At 39.4% G+C, this 24836-nt stretch overlaps 1 protein-coding gene across 1 annotated transcript in view; it reads left to right on the top strand.

The window, feature by feature from the left end:
• LOC136383888 (uncharacterized) overlaps positions 1 to 24836 on the top strand; it is a 41268-nt gene that overhangs the window by 3586 nt on the left and 12846 nt on the right. The window lies entirely within an intron of this gene.

The following is a 24836-nucleotide window of genomic DNA, read 5'->3' as shown; positions in this document are numbered from 1 at the left end:
CTGCCCTTCTACAGACGGTCCGGATGCCTAAGGTCCTTGAAGCCCCCAGGAATGCTCGCCCTGCAAGATTGGGGTTGATCTGATGGCTTTTACTATTAAGCCAAAAAATGGAGTTTTTAACCAGAGTGGAGCTAGGCAAGTTCTAGAGGAATATTATCGTAATGTAGTTTCGCAATTAATCTACTTTACATTTACCTCCTTAAATAAAATGAACTTTCATTTTAAATACACTTTATTTTTCGTGATAGAAAAAAAAACCCCAATAATTTACAGTGACTAAACTAGATAACATATAAAACACTGGATTTCAAATTAATGTCATTATTAATGAGCTAAATGGCACTGAGGCCGTGTATAATTGAGTATTCACTTGGTGTGAATATTCATAAGTTTTCTGCAGAAATATTAGTTTGATTACTGTGCAACTGCAGCCCTTGATGGAGGTATTACATAACATATGGCAGACATACCTTTCTAGAAAGAGTTCTGAATTCTGAAATTATCAGGCCAAAAAGGTTTAGATAAGGGATTGTAAACTTGTATTAGTAATTTCTGAGGCAATAAAGAATTTATCTCTCATAGTATATAATTACTGGGTTGTGAATAATGTTAAAATTTGCTTATTCTTAGTAATAAAAAGTTGCTCAAACACCTTCGTTGATTTTTTTCCCTTTGCTATTGAATTTTAGCGCCTCTTAAGAAGCTTATGTGTGTTTAATGCCTGTTGGTGGCATAGAATGTAGGGTAATTTAGCTTCACTGTCATTCTCCTAGTCATGATATTTATTTAAAGGGAAGTAAGATATTTCTGTAAAGATTTCTGAATTTTTGGAAAAAAAAAACTGGACTGAATGAAAATGAATTGAACAGAGACTTGATTATGCAGGATTAAAATATACTAATAAGCAGATGTACCAGTAATTCCAAAAAGCATATCTTTATGAGTGATTTGTTTTTCTTCAAAATGCATAACATATTTTAATAGTGGATTCCAAATTGTATTCTTTTCAGGTTAAATTTGAACTAGTTTGCATTTCTTTGAATGGATGAGAGATACTGTCTAGTGAGGACAATTTTTCAGGCACATAAAAGATGTTGATAGTAAGAATTTGTCCCAAGATTAAAAATTGATTGTGAGTCAAAATGTTTATCTGGAGCAAAAGTTGAAAGTTCTACAGGTCCTGGCCAGGTGGCTTAGTTGTTAGATTGAACATAATTCCCCATCCACCAAGGTTTGTGTGTTCAATCCCTGGTCAGAGGTATTTCTTTCTCTCTTTCCCTCTCAAATCAATCAATCAAGTTCTTTAAAGTACCACAAGTGATAATAAGTTTCTTTTAAGTTGCCATGAAAGATCTTTCATTTTGGTTTTATGGAAGAGTTAAGATAACTATGATTTTTTTTTTTTTTTTGAGAGAGAGGGACAGACAGGAAGGGAGAGAGATGAGAAGCATATGGTGTTTATATATCTCAGAAAAATTCCTTATTACTAAACAGCATTTTAAAAAGATTTAATAGCTTTATCAAGATATACTTTGCATACCATAAAGTTTACCCACTTAAAGTGTATAAATCAATGGCTTTTATCATAGTCGTAGTTTATACAATCATTTGTGTATCTTCTTTGAACTGTCTGTTCATGTCCTTTATCCAATTTTAATTGGATTATTTGTCTTTTTGTTGAGTTGTAATAGTTCTTTATGTATCCTGGATACAAATCCTTTTCAAATATATGATTTGCAAGTATTTTTTACCTTTCTATGGAAAAAATCACTTTCTTGATAGTAGCTTTTGAAACACAAATAGTTTTAATTTTAGTGATGCCCTACTAATTAATCTTGTCTTTTAAAATTTTTATTTATTTATTTTTGACATTTTTTAAGAGTAGGTGGTATACAATATTATATTAGTTTCAGTTGTACAGAATAGTGATTGATATTTTCTACCTTACAATGTTATCACCCCACTAATTCTAGTAATTATCTGTCCCTGTGCAAACTTACCATAATATTATTGACAATATTCCCCTTCCCCTTTTCACCCATCCCCCCTCCCTCCCTTGTGGTAACCATCCCTTTGGTCTCTCTTTCTGAGTGTCTTTTATCATTTGTGATTTTGATGCTGTAGCCAAGAAATCATTCCTTAAGTTAAGTTCTAAAGGCTTATTCCTGTGTTTTCTTCCAAGAGTTTTAAAAGTTTTTGCTCTTATGCTTGTGATCCACCTTAAATTACTTTTTAATGTGTGGTGTGAAGTAGGAGTCCAAATTCATTCTTTTACATGTGGAAATCCAAGTGCCGCAGCACCATTTCTTGAAGAGGCTCTTATTTCCCCATTAAAATGGCTTGCCCCCTTTGTCAAAAGTCAGTGGACCATGAATGATAGGGTTTATTTCTGTACACTCAAGTCTATTTGATTCATCTATATGTCTGTGCCATGTCAGTACCACACTGTCTTGATTACTGCATTTTTTTTTTTTAGTATTGAATTTAGACGTCTGAGTCCTCCAACTTCATTTTTCTATTTCAAGATCCTTTTGGCCATTTTGGATCTCTTGCATTTCCAAGAACATAGCAATTTGCAATGTCACACACAGCACTGGTACTAGAGGCACCAGACTACATAAATTTTTTTTTTTTTTTATTTCAGAGACAGAGCGAGAATCAGAGAGAGGAATAGATAGGGACGGACAGACAGGAACGGAGAGAGATGAGAAGCATCAATCATCAGTTTTTCGTAGGACACCTTAGTTGTTCATTGATTGCTTTCTCATATGTGCCTTGACCGTGGGCCTTCAGCAGACTGAGTAACCCCTTGCTGGAGTCAGTGACCTTGGATCCAAGCTGGTGAGCTTTTTGTTCACTCCAGATGAGCCCGCGCTCAAGCTGGCGACCTCGGGGTCTCGAACCTGGGTCCTTCCGCATCCCAGTCCGACGCTCTATCCACTGCGCCACCACCTGGTCAGGCCATAAATATTGACATTTAGTATGTAAATATTGACTTTATTTTTCATTTCCGTGGATTTGAGAGAGAGGGAAACATCAACTCGCTGTTCCATTTAATTGTGTACTCATTGATTATTTCTCCTAAGTCCCCTGACTGGGGATCAGACTCATGACATCAGCGTAATAGGATCGTGCTTTATTCAGTGAGCCATCCCGCTAGGGCAGTACTGACTTTTCATATACATTATACTTCTGAGAAACCGATCTAATTTAGGTAGTGAACTGAAAGTGTTAATGTTCTTAGTTCTTTTCACTGTCAGAAAGCTAAATCTTTACTTTCACAGTCATGAGGAAAAACAATATTCACAAATGTAAAATTCAATATGAATATTTATTAACACTAGCATTATATGTTACATGTTGCATAATGTTATGTTTATGTGTATCTGGGGATTTTTTCAATACATATAGCATCCAAAAAAATAAGAGAAATGATGTATATGGATCCTCAAAAGGAAACCAGTAATATTCTGTTTCATGTTAAATACTCTATACTTTACAAAAATGGTACTATGGTCAGCCCTTTAATGAAACATCAGTGGGAGCTAATTAATAGGTCATATGTTCCTAGGCCAATTATATTATCAAGAATCTAACTGAAAAATCATCTAAGGAAATGGTCACTCACAGAATTGTGGGTGATCTACCTTACTATGTTTTGTCACACTTGCTAACATGTATACCTGACGTTTCTTTTAATTTTAGAAATAGTTTTTACTTTTTAATTGTTATATAATTAACAATGTACCATTAACAATATACACACTTTTCAGTCTATCAGCATTGAGTGCTTAGGGGAAATGTTAGGTTTTGATGGTGACTTGTAATATGTCACCTTTGTAATGCACTGAATATTTTGTCTTTTGTCATATTAGTTAATGCCCCATATTCTAATGCACACTTTATAGTGTACTTTGTCTATTAAAGGATGCATGTACATTTTTAAAAGCATATTTGTGTTGCATTATTTAAAATACTTCTGGGTACTTAATCCTCATTCTGTTTTGTTTGTTTGTTTTTTTTCTGTACTTAGGTATCTATTACAAAAAGAATACCATAAACCTAATAGAAGGAACTCCATTATGGATTTATATAAATGGAACGGTGTCATGTTATTCTGTTATTTCATCATGGCCCTTTTAATCATTTGCAACTCTTCTAAGCTCCGTGTTGTGTTTTGTTACGTTTTGTTTTGTCTTGCCTGTTATGCCTGTGACTAAAATCAAATTCCAACATCAAAATTAGATTTTAGAAAGGGTAGCACAGCAAAAGATAAGACTGTGAAGAGGCAGAACCAAAGAAGAGGCTTTCATTTTCAAGAAGGGCTTCTCTGCTAAAGAGGGTAAAAGAGCTTGCTGTTCGGGAAGCCCTCCCAGAGCCCTGCTGCATTGTTGTTATAGTGGCTGCATTGTATCAATAAAGGGCAAGGTCAGTGAGTATACAGAAGTCCCTGTTAAGCAGGACTGGGATCTTTCTAGGAATATTGTTAATGTTCACTGAGTTGTCTTACCTGAATTGGAAGGTAGCTGGTTTTTATTCCTTGATTACTTTATATTCAGAAGTCCTGCAAATTTGATATAAATAGTATAGATTTATAAAAATATAAACTAAGGGGTTTTTTAGGTGCAACATCTCTAAAGTGTTTAATAGTGGATTCTCTTAAGTAGCGATCATTCCAGTGTAGGAATAGCCGTTCCATTTCACCACTACTTTTTAGGAGAATGGAAGGCACAGATGAAAGATGCCTTTTCTCACATTTTGGAGAGGGACTTTAATGAATGAGTTGTGTTGTTTTTTTTAATTTATTATGTTTACTTGGATTCAAGTGTCCTACTGAATATAATTATCTCAACTCCCACCCCTGTGTCTCTTTTTATACCTCCTGTGCCCCTTCCTCCTAAATCCCTCCCCTTCCCTCTAGGACTTGCTGTCCTGTTATCTATATCTCTGTGTTACGTATATATGATTTTGCAAATCCCTTTACCTTCTCTGATCCCATCCCCTCATCTCCCGTTCCTCTGACTGCTGTCCCTCTGGTCCCTGTGACCCCACATCTACCTCTATTCTGTTCCTCAATTCACTTTGTTCATTAGATTCACATATATGTGAGATCATATGATATTTGTCTTTCTTTGCCTGGCTAATTTCACTTAGCATAATAATATCCAGGTCCATAAATGCTGTTGTAAAAGGTAAGATTTTTCACAGCTGTGTAGTATTCCATTGCATATATGTACCACTGCTTTGAAGTCCACTCGTCCCCTGATGGACACTTGTGCTATTTCCAGATCTTGGCTATTGTAAACAATGCTGCAGTAAACATGGGGGTACATATCTTCCTTAGAATCAGTGGTTCGGTATTCTCAGGATATATTTCTAAAAGTGGGATGGCTGGGTCAAAAGGCAGTTCCATTTTTAGTTTTTTGAGGAATCTCCATACTGTTCTCAGCAGTGGCTGCAGCAGTCTGTGTTCCCACCAGTAGTGCAGGAGCGTTCTCTTTTCTTCACATCCTCGCCAGCACTTATTGTGTGTTGTTTGTTAATGAGCACCATTCTGACAGGTATGAGGTGGTATCTCATTGTGGTTTTAATTTGTATTTCTCTAATGATTAGTGATGTTGAACATTTTTTCATATGCCTATTGGACATTTGTATGTCCTCTTTGGAGAAGTGTCTATTCAGTTCTTTTGTTCACTTTTTAATTGGATTACCTTCCTAGTGTTGAGTTTTAGAAGTTCTTTTTAAATTTTGGTTATTAACCCCTTATCAGACATATTGGCGAATATGTTCTCCCATTGTGTGGGTTGTCTTAATTTTGTTCATGGGATCTTTAGCTGTGCAAAAGCTTTTTAGTTTGATATAGTCCCATTTGTTCAACCTGTCCTTTATTTCACTCGCCTGTGGAGATAAATCAGCAAAAATAGTGCTACGAGAGATATCAGAGAGTTTACTGCCGATGTTTTCTTCCAAGATGTTTATGGTTTCATGACTTACATTTAAGTCTTTTATTCATTTTGAGTTTATTTTTGTGAATGGTGTAAGTTGGTAGTCTAGTTTCATTTTTTTGCATGTACCTGTCCAATTTTTCCAGCACCGTTTATTAAAGAGACTGTCTTAACTTCATTGTATGCTCTTACCTCCTTTGTCAAATATCAATAAAAGCGTGGGTTTATTTCTGGGTTCTCTGCTCTGTTCCATTGATCTGTATGCTTGTTCTTATGCCAGTGCCAAGCTGTTTTGAGTACAATGGCCTTGTAGTATAACTTGATATCAGGAAGTGTGATACCTCCCACTTTATTCTTCTTTTTTAAGATTGCTGAGGCTATTCGTGTTCTTTTTTGGTTCCATATAAATTTTTGGAATATGTGATCTATATCTTTGAAGTATGTCATTGGTATTTTAATTGGTATTGCATTGAATTTATAGATTGCTTAGGGTAATATAGACATTTTAATGATTTTGATTTTTCCTATCCGTCCATGAACATGGTATATGCTTCCACTTGTTTGTATCTTCCTTGATTTCTTTTATCAATGTTTTATAATTTTCCAAGTACAAGTCTTTTACCTCCTTGGTTAAATTTACTCCTAGGTACTTTATTTTGTTGTTGTTGCAATAGTGAAGGGGGTTGTTTCCTTCATTTCTCTTTCAGACAATTTATTTTGCTGTATAAAAATGCTACTGATTTCTGAATATTAGTTTTATATCCTGCTAACTTGCCGAATTCATTTATCAGGTCTAGTTTTTTGACTGAGACTTTAGGGTTTTCTATGTACAGTATCATATCATCAGCAAATAATGATAGTTTTACTTCTTTTTGTTTAATTTGAATGCCTTTTATTTCTTCTCCTTGTCTGATTGCTGTGGCTAGTTCTTCCAGGACTATGTTGAATAAGAGTGGTGAAAGGAGGCACCCCTGCCTTGTTCCTGATCTTAGGGGGATTGCTTTTAATTTTTGCCCATTGAGTATGATGTTGACTGTGGGTTTGTCATAGATGGCCTTTATCATGTTGAGGTATGTTCCCTGTATTCCCACTTTCCTGAGAGTTTTGGTCATAAATGGGTGCTAGATTTTATCAAATGCTTTTTCTGCATCTATTGATATTATCATGTAATTTTTCTCCTTCCCTTTGTTTTTGTGATGAATCACATTGATTGATTTACGAATATTGTACCAGCCTTGCCTCTCCAGAATAAATCCCACTTGATCATAGTGTATGATTTTATTAATGTATTGCTGTATCTGGTTTGCTAATATTTTGTTGAGAATTTTAGCATTTAAGTTCATCAGGAATATTGGCCTATAGTTTTCTTTCTTTGTAGTGTCTTTACCTGGTTTTGGAATGAGGATTATGCTTGCCTCATAAAAGGAGCTTGGAAGTTTTCCCTCCTCTTGAATTTTTGAAAGCTTGAGAAGGATAGGTATTATTTCTTCTCTGAATATTTGGTAAAATTCACCTGTGAAGCCATCTGGTCTAGGGCTTTTGTTTTCTGGGAGTTTTTTGATAACTGTTTCAATCTCACTTGTTTTACTCGGTCTGTTTAGGTTTTATGATTCTTCCAGATTGAGTTTTGGAAGATTATATGTTTCTAGGAATTTATGCATTTCATCTAGGTTGTCCAATTTTTTGGCATTCAGATCTTCATAGTATCTTCTCACAATCCTTTGTATTTCTGAGGTGTCAGTTACTTCTCCACATTCATTTCTAATTTTATTTATTTGAGTCCTCTCTCTTTTTATCTTGATGAGACTGGTTAAAGGTTCATCAATCTTGTTTACTTTTTAAAAGAACCATCTCTTGGTTTCATTGATCTTCTGTATTTTTTTTTTTTTTTTAGCCTCTATGTCATTTATTTCCACTCTGATCTTTATTATTTCTTTCCTTCTACTTCCTCTGGGCTTTATTAATTGTTCTTTTTTCTAGTTTTTTTAGATGCAGTGTTAAGTTGTTTATTTGAGCTTTTTCTTGCTTCTTAAGATATTCCTGTAATGCTGTGAACTTTTCTCTCAGGACTGCTTTTGCTGTCCCATAAATTTTATGTTGTTGTATGTTCATTTTCCTTTGTTTCAAGGAAATTTTTTATTTCTTTCTTAATCTCATTGTTAACCCATTCATTATTTAATGATATGCTATTTAGCCTCTGTCTGAATGTTTTTCATTTTTTATTGTAGTTGATTTCTAGTTTCATGCCATTGTGATCAGAGATGATGTTTGATATGATTTGAGTCTTCTTAAATATATTGAACTTGTTTTGTGTCATAACACATGGTCTATCCTAGAGAATGTACCATAAGCACTTGAAAATAATGTATATTCTGCTGACTTGGGATGAAGGGTTCTGAAGATATCTATTAAACCCATTTGATCTAGTGTGTCATTGAAGGCGGCTGTTTCTTTGTTAATTTTCTATCCATTGATGTTAGTGGTCCTACTATTATAGTATTGCTGTTGATCTCACCCTTTATGTCCAACAAAATCTACTTTATATATTTAAGTGCTACTATATTAGGCACAAAGATATTTACAATGGTTATATCCTCCTGTTGAATTGCTCCCTTTATCATTATGTCATGACTTTCTGTATACCTTACTATAGCTTTTGTTTTAAAGTTTGTTTGTCAAAATGAAGTATTGCTACTCCAGCTTTTTTTCATTTCCATTTGCGAGAAATACCTTTTTCCATTCCTTCACTTTCAGTCTATGTGTATCTTTTATTCTAAGGGTGGGTCTCTTGTAGACAGCATATCTATAGGTCTTGTATCCATGCAGCTACCCTATATCTTTTGATTGGAGCATTTAATTCATTTACATTTAGGGTTATTATTAATATATAGTTGTTTATTGCCATTGTATTTTTTAAACCTACAATCCTCTTTTTCTCAATATTGTTTTTCCTTTGCTCTTTTGACAGCAGGCCCCTTAACATTTCTTGCAGTACTGGTTTGGCTGTAATAAATTCCTTGAGTTGTTTTGTTTTGTTGTTTTGTGTGTGTGTGTGTGTGTGTGTGTGTGTGTGTGTGTGTGTGTGTGGTGGTTGTTGTTTTTGTCTGGGAAGCTTTTTATTTCTCTTTCAATTTTAAACAATAGCCTTGCTGGATAAAGAAGTCTGGGTTGTAGGTTCTTGCTTTGCATGACTGTGAATATTTCTTGCCAATCCCTTCTGGCCTCAAGTGTTTCTGTTGAGAAGTCAGATGTCATCCTTATGGGGGCTCATCTGTAGGTAATTTACTGCTTTTATCTTGCAGCTTTTAGCATTCTTTCTTTGTCTCTTAACTTTGGCACTTTAATTATGATGTGTCTTGGTGTAGGTCTCCTTGGGTTCCTCTTTAATGAGACTCTGTGCTTCTTGAACTTGTGTGATTTTTTTCCCTTCATCAGTTTAGGGAAGTTTCCAGCTATGATTTTTTCAAACAGGTTCTCTATCCTTTGTTCATTCTCTTCTCCTTCAGGAACCCCTATAATGTGGATGTTTCTCTTCATGTTGTCACAGAGGTCTCTTAGAGTTTCCTCAGACTTTTTGAGCCTCTCTTTTTTCTTTTTGATGCTTTGCTGCCATGCTTTTGTTTATCTTGTCCTCTAAATCACTGATTTAATCCTCTGCTTCATCTACCCTGCTGTTAATTCTCTCTAGTGCAATCTTCATTTCTGATATTGTATTTGTCATTTCTATTTAGGTGCTTATTATGTCCATTCATTGTCGTTTTGAGATACTTGAGCATCCTAGACATCATTGTTTTAAACTCTGCGTCTGGTAGTTTGGTTACTTCCATCTCATTCAGTTCTTTTTCTGAGGATTTCTCTTCTTGATTCATTTGGGTCGCATTTCTCTGTCCACACATTTTGTCTATTAGATAATGCTGTCTGACTTTGAAATTTTTGTGGGGTCTTTATGAAGAAGATGGGCTCAGTGGTACTGACCTCCAGGCTACCTGTTTTTCTTGTTCTAAGAATGCTTCTTGAGGGTACTATTTTTTTCTCTTGTTGTCTGTGAATATTAGATGTAGTTGTTCCTTTCATGGGTATAGTTATTCCTTCAGGCTGGCTGGCTCTAAGGCTCAACCTTGATCATATGTATTACACACTGTGCAGTGTCTGTCCTGTTGGACATATTTATTCTCCATAGTGTCTTGTGCCTGCTAGACTCCTCCTTTGTGTGTGCTTCTTGTGTAGGTAGTTGAGTCTAGGGTTGGTGCTGTGGACCAGCACAGCTCATAATTCTGGATCTTGAGTGAGAATGGTGCAGAATTAAGAAAACAGACTCATTAAGAAAAAAAGATTGGGGTTGAGGGGGCCCTCTTTAATGCTGATGGCAATTTACGAGTGCCCCATAGCCCCAGTTTGCTTTATTATATAGCAATATGCAAATCAAGGAAGTCCTTGATACAAAGTTACACACCTGAGGCAAAAACAGGAACTCTCACAAGGCACAAACAGGAATCTCCCCACCATGCATAAGCAAAATCATCCAACATCTGAACAAACAGAGCAAGAGGAAGGGCATGTAAATTGCTTCCAGCAACTTAAGCAAGCAAGTGAAGTGGGTGAAAATACTCAGCATCATAGCCAGTATGGAGGTGGAGAGGGGAGAACTTAGCCTTTGCTAAGCCTCAAATTTACAAAGGCTTTTTGCCATTTGTAGTCTATAACATATCCCCCTATTCTTTTTTTATTTTTAATTTGCATGCTGAGATTTACACTAATTTCCCAGATTCTAATTTGGAGGCAGACTGAAAAAATACAGAACAACACAAAGTTAGTATAGTCAATGCTAACAGATACCCAAACAAGTATTCTAATACATTACAGGGATTAAAACCTTTAAGCAAATTCTTAGCCAATATAACAGGATCTATAAAAGACTCTTTGCTGTTTTTAATGTCCTTAACATGTTCACCAAGTCCAAGTTGGCACCATCACCATTCCACATCCCTGCAAATGCAACGCAACCCCAGTTCAGTCCATTAGGAGCTGTCACAAGGAGCAGAGTCCAGAAAAAGTCCGCATGGCACTGGAATTGTTGTCACATTTTTATACTTTGCAGCTCACATCCAAGTCCCAATGACCGCTGCTTCTAGCTGGTAATGATTCAGGTAGACTGGAAAAGCCATCTGCAGCATATGTGGAGATGGAGCTTCCGTTTTCTTCAAAACTGGAGAGATGAACCCAGGGGGCCTTTCTCTGGAGCTTTATAGCTGTGGGGTGGTGAGGAGAACCTTGGGATACACTATGCTGGTGGCAAAGGTAAATTCGTAACAGAAGTTGGCAAAAAGGAGAAAAAGAGCTCCAAATTAGGAGTAGTTCCCAACCTAAAATATGAATGGGACATTGAGGCAAGAGGAATAAAGGAGATAAACAAAGCAGCATCAAATAGGACTATCAACACCCACAGAGATCTTCAAGGGATGAATAAAAAACCCCCAATTATTCAGGCAAGACACAGTAAGTGGCCCTTGTGTCCATAATAAATGAGATCAGTTTACCAGCTACTTAGAAGAAATACCCTAGGCTCGTCCACAGTGACGTGAGATTGGGTCTTTGGCCCTGGGCACCTTTATCCTTCAGTGGCAAGTCCCAGCAGGCTGGACAAGGTCAGGTCACAGGTGCTGGAGCAGGGCTGGAAGAGACTGAACCCTCCCTTTAGAGGAGCGAGGGGGAAGCTTACTTTCCAGTGTCCCTTTTTCCTCACAGCAAAGGCATGTAAGCCTGGTAGCCTTTGGCTCAATGACCTTCCTTTCCACTATTGAAGCAGGGCCCAGATGGAGTTCTATGAGGCCCCATTGGGGCATTGGAGACTTTGAGGGCATGTGCCAAGAGCTGGTATTTTACCTGATATCTTTTGGGCTTTGTCTGCCTTTTGGTCATTATAGACTTTAAAAGCCATGCTCAGAAGATCTGGTTGAGGGGTTTGAGGGTCCTCATCTGCCTATATAAACTTTTTCCATATATCTGGAGCTATTTGGAGAAAGACAAAACAGTGTTATTAGCCGGATCAAATAAAAGAGGGTAGAAGTTTGCAGGAGAAAGAGGTTTGGTACCTCCTATACATCAGCATTCAAAAGAAATTTTTTAAAGTAAAAAGCATGATAAGGTAGACCCACAGAAGTTCCAGGATATGATTCCCCCTTTTACATTTTTTTAAATTGACCTTAAATATTTGCTGGGTACACTTTAATAATACCTTGACTTTAAAGATTGTAAGAAATACCCGTAATTTGAAAGGTTTAACAAAATATAGTAAATGCCTTTCCTACATATGCAGGAGCATTGTCAGTTTTAATCAGTTTAGGAAGTCCAATAATAGAAAATACATACAGAGAATGAGCTATAACATGCTTAGCAGCCTCTCCTGTTCTGGCAGAGGCTACTATAAATCCAGAATAAGTATCCACTGTAATGTGGACAAAGGACTGTTTGCCAAATGAAGGTATATGAATAACATCCATTTGCCAAAGTTGTCCTGGTAGGAGTCCTTGAGGGTTAACTCCAAATAAAGGGAAAGATTGTAGTATAGGACACCTTGGACAGGATTTAGCAATCTGCTGTGATGTTTCTTGAGAAAGTTGAAACTGTTAACGCAGGGCTGCAGCATTCTGGTAATGAATAGTATGAGACTGAATTGCTTGATCTGTCATGGTTGCTCCAATAATTTTGGGTAGCTGGATCAACAAGGGCATTCCCTTGTGCTAAAGCTCCAGGGAGCATGGAGTGAGCTCGAATATGTCCTATAAAACATGGAGCTCTATGTTGGCATACAAGTCTTTGAAGAAGGAGAAATTGCTGCAGTAGTTCCTCATCAGCAGTTGTCCCTATGACAGCAGTCTCTATAGTGGAAACAACCATAAGTATTTGCTGTCTGCATACAAATTAAGGGAGGAACATAGAAAATGCTGAAAACCATGATAATGGCATGTAACTCTACTCTTTGAGCTGATTTCAAGGTGACTGTTTCAGTATAAATTTGTCCATCGATTATTAAGCCTCTTCCTGAGCTGGACCCATCAGTAAAGACTGTAGGTGCTTCAGGAATGGGCTCATTAACAATTGTCTTAGGAAATACAAATGTAGTAATTAATGAAAATTTGACTATTTTATTAGCTGGGTAGTGAGAATCAATTTAGCCTATAAAATTTGCAAAAGCAATTTGCCATTTTGTGGAAGTTTCCCAGAGCCATTGTTTTGATCCTTTGAAAAAGGAACAATAATTTGAGGCTCAAATTCTATAAGCTGTAAGAGTCGCCTATGCCCCTTGATAATCAAGGAGGCAACAAGATCAAAATACGGAGATAAAACTTTCTTAGGAGTAACAGCTAAATGAATCCATTCAATAAGACCTGAAGCTTGCCACAATGGTCCCGTTGGAGTGTAACTCAAGGGACAAATTAGTAAGGCAATTGATACTTTAAGATTTGTGTGTTTAGTTGTGCTTGTTGCAAGGCCTTTTCTACAAGCTTTAAAGCTTGCTGTCCTGCAGCTGTAGGTAGCCGAGGATAAGCTGGTTCAGCTGAGCCTCTAAGAATATCAAAAAGTGGCTTCAGTTCCCCAGTAGTTAATTTCAAGGAAGGTTTAAGCCAATTAATATCTCCTAATAATTTCTGGAAATCATTTCCTGATTTCTAATTTTTGTGGACAAATTTGTTGTCCCTCAATTATTTGTCCTAAATAAAAGAAAGGTAAAGATTGCTGTACCTTTTCAGGAGCTATATAAAGTCCTGATTCTTTCAAAGAATATTCTAGTTGTTGCAAAATGGTTAACACAATGTCTTTATCTGATGAGTAATAAGCATATCATCCATATAATGAATTATGTATGCCTTAGGATGCTGCCTTCATACTGGAGAGATAGCTTAAGAAATGTATTTTTGGCACAAGGTAGGACTGTTAGCCATACCTTGAGGCAAAACTCTCCACTGGTATCGCTCCATTGGAGCCTAGAAATTAAGTGAAGGAACACTGAATGCAAAATGCTTGCGATCATGAGGGCTTAAAGGAATAGTAAAAAAGTAATGCTTCAAGTCAATAATTACAAGGTGAAAATTCCATGAAATGGCAGTAGGAGAAGGGAGTCCTAGCTGGAGAGGACCCATAATTTCCATAGTCTTATTTATTGCTCTCAAATCTTGTAATAGCCTCGTTTCCTGATTTCTTTTTAATAACAAATATAGGCGCATTCCATGGGCTATTAGAAGGTTCAATGTGCCTAAGCTGTAACTGCTCTTGTACCAATCGAGCAGCTGCCTTAAATTTCTTCTGAGAAAGGGGCCATTGGTCTACTAACACAGGATTATCTGATTTCCAAGTAATTGAGTCTGCACAGTGCATTATTGGGGTAGCAGAAGCTACCAAGGCCCCTATGCTAAATTTTGATATCCTAATCCACGCCTTCTGGTATTGGGTGCCACTTCTATGGGAGTGAGAATTTCCCGCTGTTCTTTCCCTAGTCCCTTAGTGGGCAAAAATCCCTGATGAAGCATGTGAGTACTGACTAAACTATTAGGACTGACAAGCAACACTCCCATATTTTTCAAAACATCTCTATCCCACAAATTAACTGGCAATCCAGGGAGCACATAAGGCTGAAAAAATCCAGAATGAACTTCTTTATCTTCCCATTTTAAAAAACTAGATCTTTGCTGAGGGGATTTACTCTGCCCTATACCTTGTAATTCTGTGGCTGCTGCATGAGTGGGCCAGGAAGGAGGCCAATGTAGCTTAGCAATAACAGATATATCAGCTCTAGTATCTAAAAGTTCTTTAAACTTACACCCTTGTATTGTTAGTTCTATTTCAGAGCGTTCCTGACCTATTTTTTGAATCCAATATCCAAAATCAGAGTAGGCGAATCCTCGATTCTCTTGGGATCCCTTTCGCAGTGTTTGGCCCGAGAAGCAGAATTAGCATTTTTATACTATTCTTCTAACTGCCTGAAGCAGCTTGAGACAAATTCTTGAAATGATTTATTAGGGCCCTGCTTAATTTTTCTCAATTCCTTTGTTTTACCTAACTGAGTATAGCCTTACACACAAGCAAGACAATTTATGCACAAAAACACAAGTATAACTTTGATTAATCCTAATACTTGAATTGCTATTTGGCTCCTAACTCTGAACACACCTCACAGTGCACTAACCAAATTAGTAAGTCTTAAGGATCTACATTCTATTCTATTTAAATTTAAATGAGCACTCCTTACAAGTTCTAAAATAACTTTATTTTTTCAATATTAGAGCCGGCATTTCCAATCTTTACATGCAAAATCTCAATTCAGGCCTCAAAAACAGACACATTTAGACATTAAACAAAGACTTCACATACAATCACTCAAATCAAGAGTGAAACCTGGGATTTTAGAGATTAGAATGTGGCCTGCTTGATCTTACATAGGGCTTTTTTAATAAGGATAAATACTAAACAGAAATCTCTCTAGAAAAATCTCAAGATGGCCGTATGAGATTTCTGTTTAGCAACATCCAAATAGGCACCCACTTCACCCTCTTTTCAGGCAAAGAATAAGAAACAAAATGATAGTTCAGAATATTGTAGTTAAAACATTAAAGAAAATCAGAATGTAACAGGAAAAGCTGTAACTTTCCTAATACCTGAGTCTCCTCTCCATTCTCAAATTTTATAGTTGCTGTAACTGGTGACTCAGGTTGACTATGCTGAAATTTCTCCCCTACCTCAACTTCAGCTGAGTGGCAGACTAAGCAGCTGGAGAGAACCAGAGGCAGCCACACTGTCCTACATTCCTCAGCTCCGAAGCTACAAAGTACAGCACCAACTGCCAGAGAGACTGCCACCTTCATTCCTCCTGCCACAGTCTCCTCACACCACTGCCTTCTCAGAACTCTACCTACTGGCTCCCCTGTAGCAGAAATAACCATTCCCTCCTCCGGGAACCAGGGGCACATGTCTTGAACATATCGCAAAAAGCATTCTAAATGCATAACTATTCTTAAGAAAATGTCCTCTACTTTTGACTGTAATTGTCCCGTAACTTTTTACTTCCAAGTATACTTTCCCTACAAACTTTCTTTACTCACTGTGCACACTTCACTTGGGGAGTTACGTCACCTGCCTTCAGTTTAGTTTTCTCATACTCAAGTCCCTGTTCGGGCACTACTTGCCGCGGACCAGCACAGCTTGTAATTCTGGGTCTTGAGTGAGAACAGTGCAGAATTAAGAAAACAGACTCATTAAGAAAAAAGGGCCCTGGCCGGTTGGCTCAGCGGTAGAGCGTCGGCCTAGCGTGTGGAGGACCCGGGTTCGATTCCCGGCCAGGGCACACAGGAGAAGCGCCCATTTGTTTCTCCACCCCTCCGCCACGCTTTCCTCTCTGTCTCTCTCTTCCCCTCCCACAGCCAAGGCTCCATTGGAGTAAAAATGGCCCGGGCGCTGGGGATGGCTCTGTGGCCTCTGCCTCAGGCGCTAGAGTGGCTCTGGTCACAACATGGTGACGCCCAGGATGGGCAGAGCATCGCCCCCTGGTGGGCAGAGCGTCGCCCCTGGTGGACGTGCCGGGTGGATCCCGGTCGGGCGCATGCGGGAGTCTGTCAGACTGTCTCTTCCTGTTTCCAGCTTCAGAAAAATGAAAAAAAAAAAAAAAAAAAAAAAAAAAAAGAAAAAAGGATGGGGTTGGGAGGCCTCTTCAGTGCTGATAGCAATATCGGAGTGCCCCATAGCCCCAGTTTGCTTTATTATATAGCCATATGCAAATCAAGGAAGTCCCTGATACAAAGTCACACATCTGAGACAAAAACAGGAACTCTCCCAAGGCATAAACAGCAATCCCTCCACCACGCATAAGCGAAATCAACCAACATCTGAACAAACAAAGAGTGAGAAGAAGGGCATGTAAATTGCTTCCAGCAAGTTAAGGAAGCAAGTGAAGTGGGTGCAAATACTCAGCATCATACCCAATATGGAGGTGAAGGGGGGATAACTCAGCCTTTGCTAAGCCTCACATTTACAAAGGCCTTTTATCATTTGCAGTCTACAACAGGTTGGTGCTGTCTGCCACCCACTACCAGTAGTGTCTCTAGTTCTTCTTGGGTTGGCATCAGCTCTTTGTAAACCGCTGTGGGCTACTAGTCTGCAGCTACTGCACTTTTTGCTGTTTGTGTCTGCCTTTTCTGTGACTGGGTACTGTGGGAGGGGTCAGCCTTTGTATAAGGATCAGCTTCCTCCTGCTTAGAGATGACTGCAGCTCCATAGAAGCCCCAAGCTCTGTAAGATTTGTCTCCACTTTTCAGCTGCTCCTCCTCCTCTTGCAGCTGACTGGTCTTCCTACAGAGTCTTCTGTAGTAAGACTGTAGTGTGGGCTCAGATTGGCCTCACCCAACCAACCCTTCTACATGTTGCCCACTTGGTGGGTAAGAGCAGCTGAGGTTGTGAATACATCTGTGGGACCCTCTACTTCAAGGGTCTCTTTGTCAGGAGCTCAGTACAGGGAATGTGGCCCTGACTCCAGAGCTTGATCCCTCAGCCACTGCTGGATTCTCAAATTTTATTTCTCCCCAACAAGGTGAGCAACAGGTTCAGACTGAGTGTGGCTGACAGTCTCCTCTTCAGAAGTTCTTTCAGCTGGTGAGACCCCCGTCTCAGGGAGGAAGACTGAGAGAGTCCTCTCCTGGGGCTGACTGTGCTCCTCCCAAAGGTGGCTAAGCCCCTGAACCAGATCCAACAATAGACTCACAGGGACTAACACTTTAAATGTCCATGCTCCAAGCCTCTCTCCCTTCCTCCTTTGGAATCTAGGCTAGCAGGACAGAATATCCAGTGCCCAGGCTAGCTGACTGTGAAGCTCCACCCTATCCAATGCACATGAGCTTCTGTGCAGGTGCTGATCACAGAGAGTGGATCTCACCTCAGCTGGGCCAGGTGTGAAGAGCTTTTCCTTAGGATACCACTCTAGCAAGGGTTATTAGGTCCTGAACCGATGCTTTCCACAGCTGGCCCCTGGATGTGCCAGCCCTGGGCCTCCCTAGAAGGAACCTAGCACAGACCACTGGGAGACACTGCCTGTGACTTTGCCCTCAGCAACCTTCTTGGAGCTACAAGCAATCCAGAGTTTGTGGCTGCCTCTTCTAGGCCCAGGTGTACATGGAAATACCAGCTGCATACCTAGGTGGCTTTTACCCAATCTGGTCCTGGGGAAAAGTCTGTTCAAACAGCCAAGTTTCCCTGAGTTCTGCCTCCTGCAGCTTCTCTCTGCTGGCTGCTTGATGGGCTCAGCAGCTGAAAAAACTTCTGCTAGCCTGCGGCAATTTAGGGTCTAGGAAGGGTGGTGGGTGTGGCTCCGCCCCTCAGCCCCAGGTGTCAGTCTGTCCAGACTTTTCTCACAGACCTCAGTAGGGTGTGGCCTCTGAGACCCAGAGGTGTGTTCTGCCCACTCTTCTTTGGAGAGTTTCAATTGAGTCTCCCCTGAGGTGGAAGAACCAGTCATAGACTAGCAAGAGTGTTGGTGGAGCTCTGATCTCAACAGCAGAAATTGAGTCTCTGACATGCCCCCTGTTTCCTGGCCTCTCAGAATGACCCATCACCATGACTGGGGTATGAGAGACTCCCAGGGGCAGAGCAGATGCTATTCCCTAGACTGATGCCACTCAGAAGCAATTGCTCCTCCCAAGAAAGATGACGACTGCAGTACTGGAGAATGACTCAGCACAGGGGTTCCGGTGGCCGTCCCCCACAGTGTCTCTCCCTGGGCCTCCAACTTTACACTGTTCAGACCTCTCAGCTCTCTCCTTCCAGAGCCCGGGTGAGTGGCTGTGAACGAGGTGTTCTGCACAGGTCCTTTAAGACAGAGTCTGTGTCTGAGAGCTCTGTCTCTTTCTCACAAACAGAAACCCAGCTCTTTTCACAGCTAAATGCTGTCTGGGCACCTCTTCTAGGCTCTGGGGCTCTAGGCTGGGTCTTTGGGCCTGGGGCTGAGCACGTACACCTCTCAGGGCAACCTACCCCCTTTGAGAACCCTCTGGAGCCTCAGCAAGTTGGGGCAGCCCTGTCCGTGTCTCCACCCTTCCTCACAGTCTTGGTGTGGCTTCTTTTGTGACCCTTGGTTATAGACTCCACTTCGTTTAGTCCAAAGTTGGTTTCTCAAGATGATTGTTCTTAAATTGTAATCCAATTTGGTCCTGGGAGGTGGCAGTTGGAACATCCGCCTACTCTGTCGCCATCTTTGTTCTCCATGAATGAGTTTGAGTATTATGAATTTAATGCTATGTTTATTACTTGATTAAAAATATTTTTGAGAAAACATTCCAGTTAATAAGACACCAAAAGAAGAATGGAGAAACTGGACAACTTCATGAAGTTTTCATGGCAAACCTTCAAATGACCTACTTTTAGATCATTAAAAATAAAATAATTTTAAAGCATTAAGATTAAAGATACAGGCCCTGGGCGGTTTGCTCAGTGGTAGAGCGTCGGCCTGGCGTGCAGGAGTCCCGGGTTCGATTCCTGGCCAGGGCACACAGGAGAGGCACCCATCTGCTTCTCCACCCCTCCCCCTCTCCTTCCTCTCTGTCTCTCTCTTCCCCTCCCACAGCCGAGGCTCCATTGGAGCAAAGTTGGCCCGGGCGCTGGGGATGGCTCTGTGGCCTCTGCCTCAGGTGCTAGAATGGCTCTGGTTGCAATAGAGCAACACCCCAGAGGGGCAGAGCATCGCCCCCTGGTGGGCATGCCGGGTGGATCCCGGTCGGGAGCATGTGGGAGTCTGTCTGACTGCCTCCCCGTTTCCAACTTCAGAAAAAAAAAAAAAAGATTAAACATACATTATTATATTAGTGTTTACATTGTAATGTACCAACTTTTATTCAACATATTCTTTATTGAGAAAAATATTTTTTGTTTTTATTCATTTAATTTTTTTTAACAGGGACAGAGAGAGTCAGAGAGAGGGATAGATAGGGACAGACAGACAGGAACGGAGAGAGATGAGAAGCATCAATCATTAGCTTTTTGTTGCACGTTGCAACTTCTTAGTTGTTCATTGATTGCTTTCTCATATGTGCCTTGACCGCGGGCCTTCAGCAGACTGAGTAACTCCTTGCTTGAGCCAGTGACCTTGGGTCCAAGCTGGTGAGCTTTTTGCTCAAGCCAGATGAGCCTGCGCTCAAGCTGGCGACCTCAGGGTCTCGAACCTGGGTCCTCAGCATCCCAGTCTGATGCTCTATCCTTAGCGCCACCGCCTGGTCAGGCTCATTTAATTTTTTAAGGAAAATATATTTTATATAAAGTACTGGTGCTTCATGTGTCTCTCTGGGTGCTGAGACTTAATTTGGTACACAGAACTTTTTATACTTTAGAGATATCATTTTTCTGGATAGAATTTTGAAATAAGAATATAATATCCTTGAATAAACAATGAACCTTTGCAAATAGATTTTAGAATCTCAAGATTCCATAGCAGGGCTATTGCAATTCAGATAATGGGATAAGGCTGGTTAGTATGGTCAGAGCACTCATGGTAAAGACTAGAAACCTATTTCTGCTGTTAACATATGTGTTTTTGAGCTAATCTTTCAAACCTGAGATGAGCCCCAGAATCTTCTGGAAAGTGAAATGGTTTCTCTCTGACCTCCATGGTCCCTACCTTCTTTATAGTTCTGAGAAACTTCCAATGAGCTTAGCTTGTCAAAGTGTCCCAAAGCAGGGATAATTGTGACCACATCTCTTGCTGGGCAGAAATCCATAGGAAGGTGAAGTAGTCATGGAGTGGTATGATTTGCAATCCACCACAGGGAACTTGTAGAATTTCTTAGAAAGCAAAATGGATTCCACCACCTCATAGGTCTACTGTCCACTCTTTCTTAGACAAACTTGTCTAGGAAAACTTCCTTAGTGGTCTTATTGTTTTCTTCTCACCTCTTCACCAGGCTGACTGCACAACTTGTTTCTTCACAGATCTTTTCCACTATCCATCCTTTCCTAATTGTGAATCATTCTGAGCTGCAATTTCATCTGAAGGCCTAAGCTACTGAAGTTGGTTAACTGGGACAGTTACTGTGACTGGGCAGTGGGATCCCCTTGTTCACAATGGCTGCCTAACAGAGTAGCTTTCTTGTTAGCATTTCAAGTAGTTTAGACTTTGCTCTGGTGTGCATAAGTTTCACTTTTTTTTTCTATTTAATAGAAGCTGACATATTATTAGCTAAAGACAAAAGGCTATGCAAATACATGTTTATTGAGCAGTGCTTCTTATCCAGTATTATGTTTAATATACATACAAATCAAAAACTCAGTTCTGTATGTTACAGTTTTCTGTTTCCATAGATATGACAGCTCATAGAATGTGGAAAGCCAAAGGTATTCCTTTTTGTGTTTTATGGTGGAGCATGTGTATAGTATAATAAAAAACAATCATAGGCTGCCAAGTGTGTAACTTCTACAAAAAGTGTATTTGACATTTTGCTCAGATAAATATGTGTTATATATTTTTTCCTTTTCATTACTTATACCATTCTTCTAGACAGTGCTGTCCTTTGCCTTGGTATTTGTTTTTAAATAAAAATTCATCATAGGGCATTTTATTAGACACATTTTGTATGTTTCTAATACTATGCCAAGCCAAAGCAAGTGCTGCTTGAATTTTTAAGTGTGGGAAAAATTACTGTATGAGAGCTGTTATCTCTGAGTTATAAGAATATGAATTATTTTTAGTTTCTTATAGTTTTTTTATTTTCCAGATAGCCTAACATAATTTTATACATATATGTGTATATATATTTATACATATGTATGTATATATAAATAATATATGTATGTTTGTATATAGCTATACATATTCATATACATATTTTTTTAAGTGAGAGGAAGGGAGATAGTGATACAGACTCCCACATGCGTTCAGACCAGGGTCCACCCAGCAGCCCCCATCTGGGGGACCGATGCTCTAATCAGTCAAGCTACTTTTTAGCTCCTGAGGCTTGGACCAACCAAGCTATCCTCAGTTCCTGGGGTCTGAAGCTTGAACCAGTCGATCCACTCACTGTAAGAGGAGAAGAGAGAGAAAAGGGGGAGAGGAAGGGGGAGAAAAGAGGGAAAGGAAAAGGGAGAGGAAGCAGGTGGTCGCTTTTCCTGTGTGCCCTGACTGGGAATCGAATGCAGGACATCCATATGCTAGGACCACGCTATCCACTGAGTCAACTGGCCAGGGCCACATATTTTTCTGAGACCTTGGGGTATAATACAGTTCTGTGTCTTGCCTTCAAAAAGATTATTATCCTTATGAGAAGTCAATCATCAGAAGCCCAGTAATATTAAGTTAATATTAAATAATATATTCTGGAATTATACAAATAGGAAATAATGAAAGAGGTACCAGAACTTAGAGTTTTCTAGCTATTAATTTTATATTTTTCCTGTTAAAATGAACACAACAGATGGAAGTGTGGAACCACCCTATCCTCCAGCAGTATGTATGTATGTATGTCTGTGTGTGTATATATGCTGTCCTTAATCAATTTGAAAATGTTTGTTCTGCTTGACCAGTGGTAGCTCAGTGAATAGAGCATTGACCTGGAACGCTGAGGTTTCTAGTTCAAAACCCAAGGTCACTAGATTGATCCTGAGGTCACCAGCTTGATCCTGAGGTCACCGGTCCAGTTCCTGGTCAAGGCACCTACAAGTAGCAATCAATGCACAAGTAATTGGAACAATGAGTTAATGCTTCTCTCTCTCTCCATTCCTCTCTCTCTCCCTCAAAAAATAGTCTTTAAAAATATCGAATAATGTCTTATGAAGTAAAATGCATATATTAGACACTCAGTACCTAAAAGAAGATATAACGGCTCTGTCAGGGTGGCTCAGTTCATTGGAGCATTGACCTGATGAGCCAAGGTTGCAAGTTTGACCCCTGGTTCAGGCACATGCTAGAATCTACCAATAAATGCGTAAATAAGTGGAACAAGAAGTCAATATTTTATTTTCTCTCTCTCTCTCTCCTCTCTCTCTCTCCCTTTCACCCTTTTTCTCTAAATAAATAAATTAAAAAAATTTTTTTTTTGAAAATAGCATATAATAAGACATAAACAGTGATTGATTCTGGGTTGTGAGTTAAAATTTTCCTCCTCATTTACATTTTCCTATAATAACTACTTTATAGTTTACCATTAGTCAAAACTGATTTCTTTATAAAAACCAGATTGATATTCCTTTGTTCATGTTTTATTTCTCAAATAGGGAGAAAATTTTATTTAACAAGGATAAATATATATTCACTGTAAATATTTAGCATTATAACTTTTTTTTTTAACAGAGTCAGAGAGTCAGAGAGAGGGACAGACAGACAGGAAGGGACAGAGATGAAAAGCATCAGTTCTTTGTTGCGGCACCTTAGTTGTTCATTGATTACTTTCTCATGTGTGCCTTGACTGGGAGGCTACAGCAGAGCGAGTGACCCCTTGCTCAAGCCAGCGAGCTTGAGCTCAAACCAGTGACCTTGGGCCTGAAGCCAGCAACCTTTGGGCTCAAGCCAGCGACCATAGGGTCATGTCTATGATTCCACGCTCAAGCCAGCGACCCTGCGCTCAAGTCAGAAACCTTGGAGTTTCCAAACTAGGTCCTCCATGTTTCAGTCTGATGCTATATCCCAGGGGTCCCCAAACTATGGCCCACAGGCCGTATGCGGCCCCCTGAGGCCATTTATCCAGCCCCTGCCACACTTCTGGAAGGAGCACCTCTTTCATTGGTGGTTAGTGAGAGGAGCATAGTTCCCATTGAAATACTGGTCAGTTTGTTGATTTAAATTTACTTGTTCTTTATTTTAAATATTGTATTTGTTCCTGTTTTGTTTTTTTACTTTAAAATAAGATATGTGCAGTATGAATAGGGATTTGTTCATAGTTGTTGTTTTTTATAGTCTGGCCCTCCAACGGTCTGAGGAACAGTGAACTGGCCCCCTGTGTAAAAAGTTTGGGGACCCCTGCTCTATTCACTGTGCCACAGCCTGGTCAGGCTACATTATAGTTTATTAGTTTAAATTTTTTTTCTATCACAGACTCCTTTAATAATCTGTTAAAAATTATGAAACCTTCCTTTAGAAAAATATACATATTGAAACAAAACATTGTAAAAAAATTTTCTGAAGGTCTCCAGAAGCTCATTTATTTAAACCCTCCCCGTATTGCTCAAAGCATAGGCTACAATTTTCATCAAGACACATAGGATGCTTGTATGAATTGAGGATTCCCAGCCTGGCCCGAGACTTTTTTGAATTGGAGGCAGAAGTGAAGCCCAGGAACCTGCCTCTTCAACAAGACCATCAGTCCTTCCCCACCCTCCAAGAAAACAATGCACAGCAAGTGTGAGAACCTCAGGACCTAGGTGTCTATAGAGAGTACAGCATATTAAGAATCTTAAGTAAGAATAGCAAAAATTGAAAGCATAGAGACTATCCAATGCCAGGTCTTGCAATTAGGAATCTGAGTGGGAGTTTGTCAGAAAGAGAAAGGGAGGAGGGGGCATGCAGCTGAGGGAGGGGCAGAGTTGGGCGCAGGCTGACAGGAGGAGTATGTACTAATAACAAGGCTGGGCGGGACCCGGAAAGAATCAAATAATGACAGTTCAAAGGCTCATACAGAACCATGAGCAAGACTTTGGGAGTGGCATGTAAAAGCCATGGAGGAGGTTAGATGAGGAGACAGCCATCAAGCTAATGACGTACATAAATAAATACAAAATTGAGTTTTTAATTAAGTTTTATTAAGTGAAAATATTTTAATTTACTGTTTAATTTATACTTGTAGAAGACGACTCTGCACCAGTATAAATGGCAGTTAACTGCAGAGCAAGGGTTAATTGGAGACAGGAGATTTAGGAATGTGTTGGCTGTGG

Source organism: Saccopteryx leptura, chromosome 12 (genome assembly GCF_036850995.1).
Source record: "Saccopteryx leptura isolate mSacLep1 chromosome 12, mSacLep1_pri_phased_curated, whole genome shotgun sequence".
In the NCBI taxonomy this organism is placed as follows: domain Eukaryota; kingdom Metazoa; phylum Chordata; class Mammalia; order Chiroptera; family Emballonuridae; genus Saccopteryx; species Saccopteryx leptura.
Note: the sequence above shows the minus strand (reverse complement) of the source record. Positions and strands in the feature narration are given on the sequence as shown.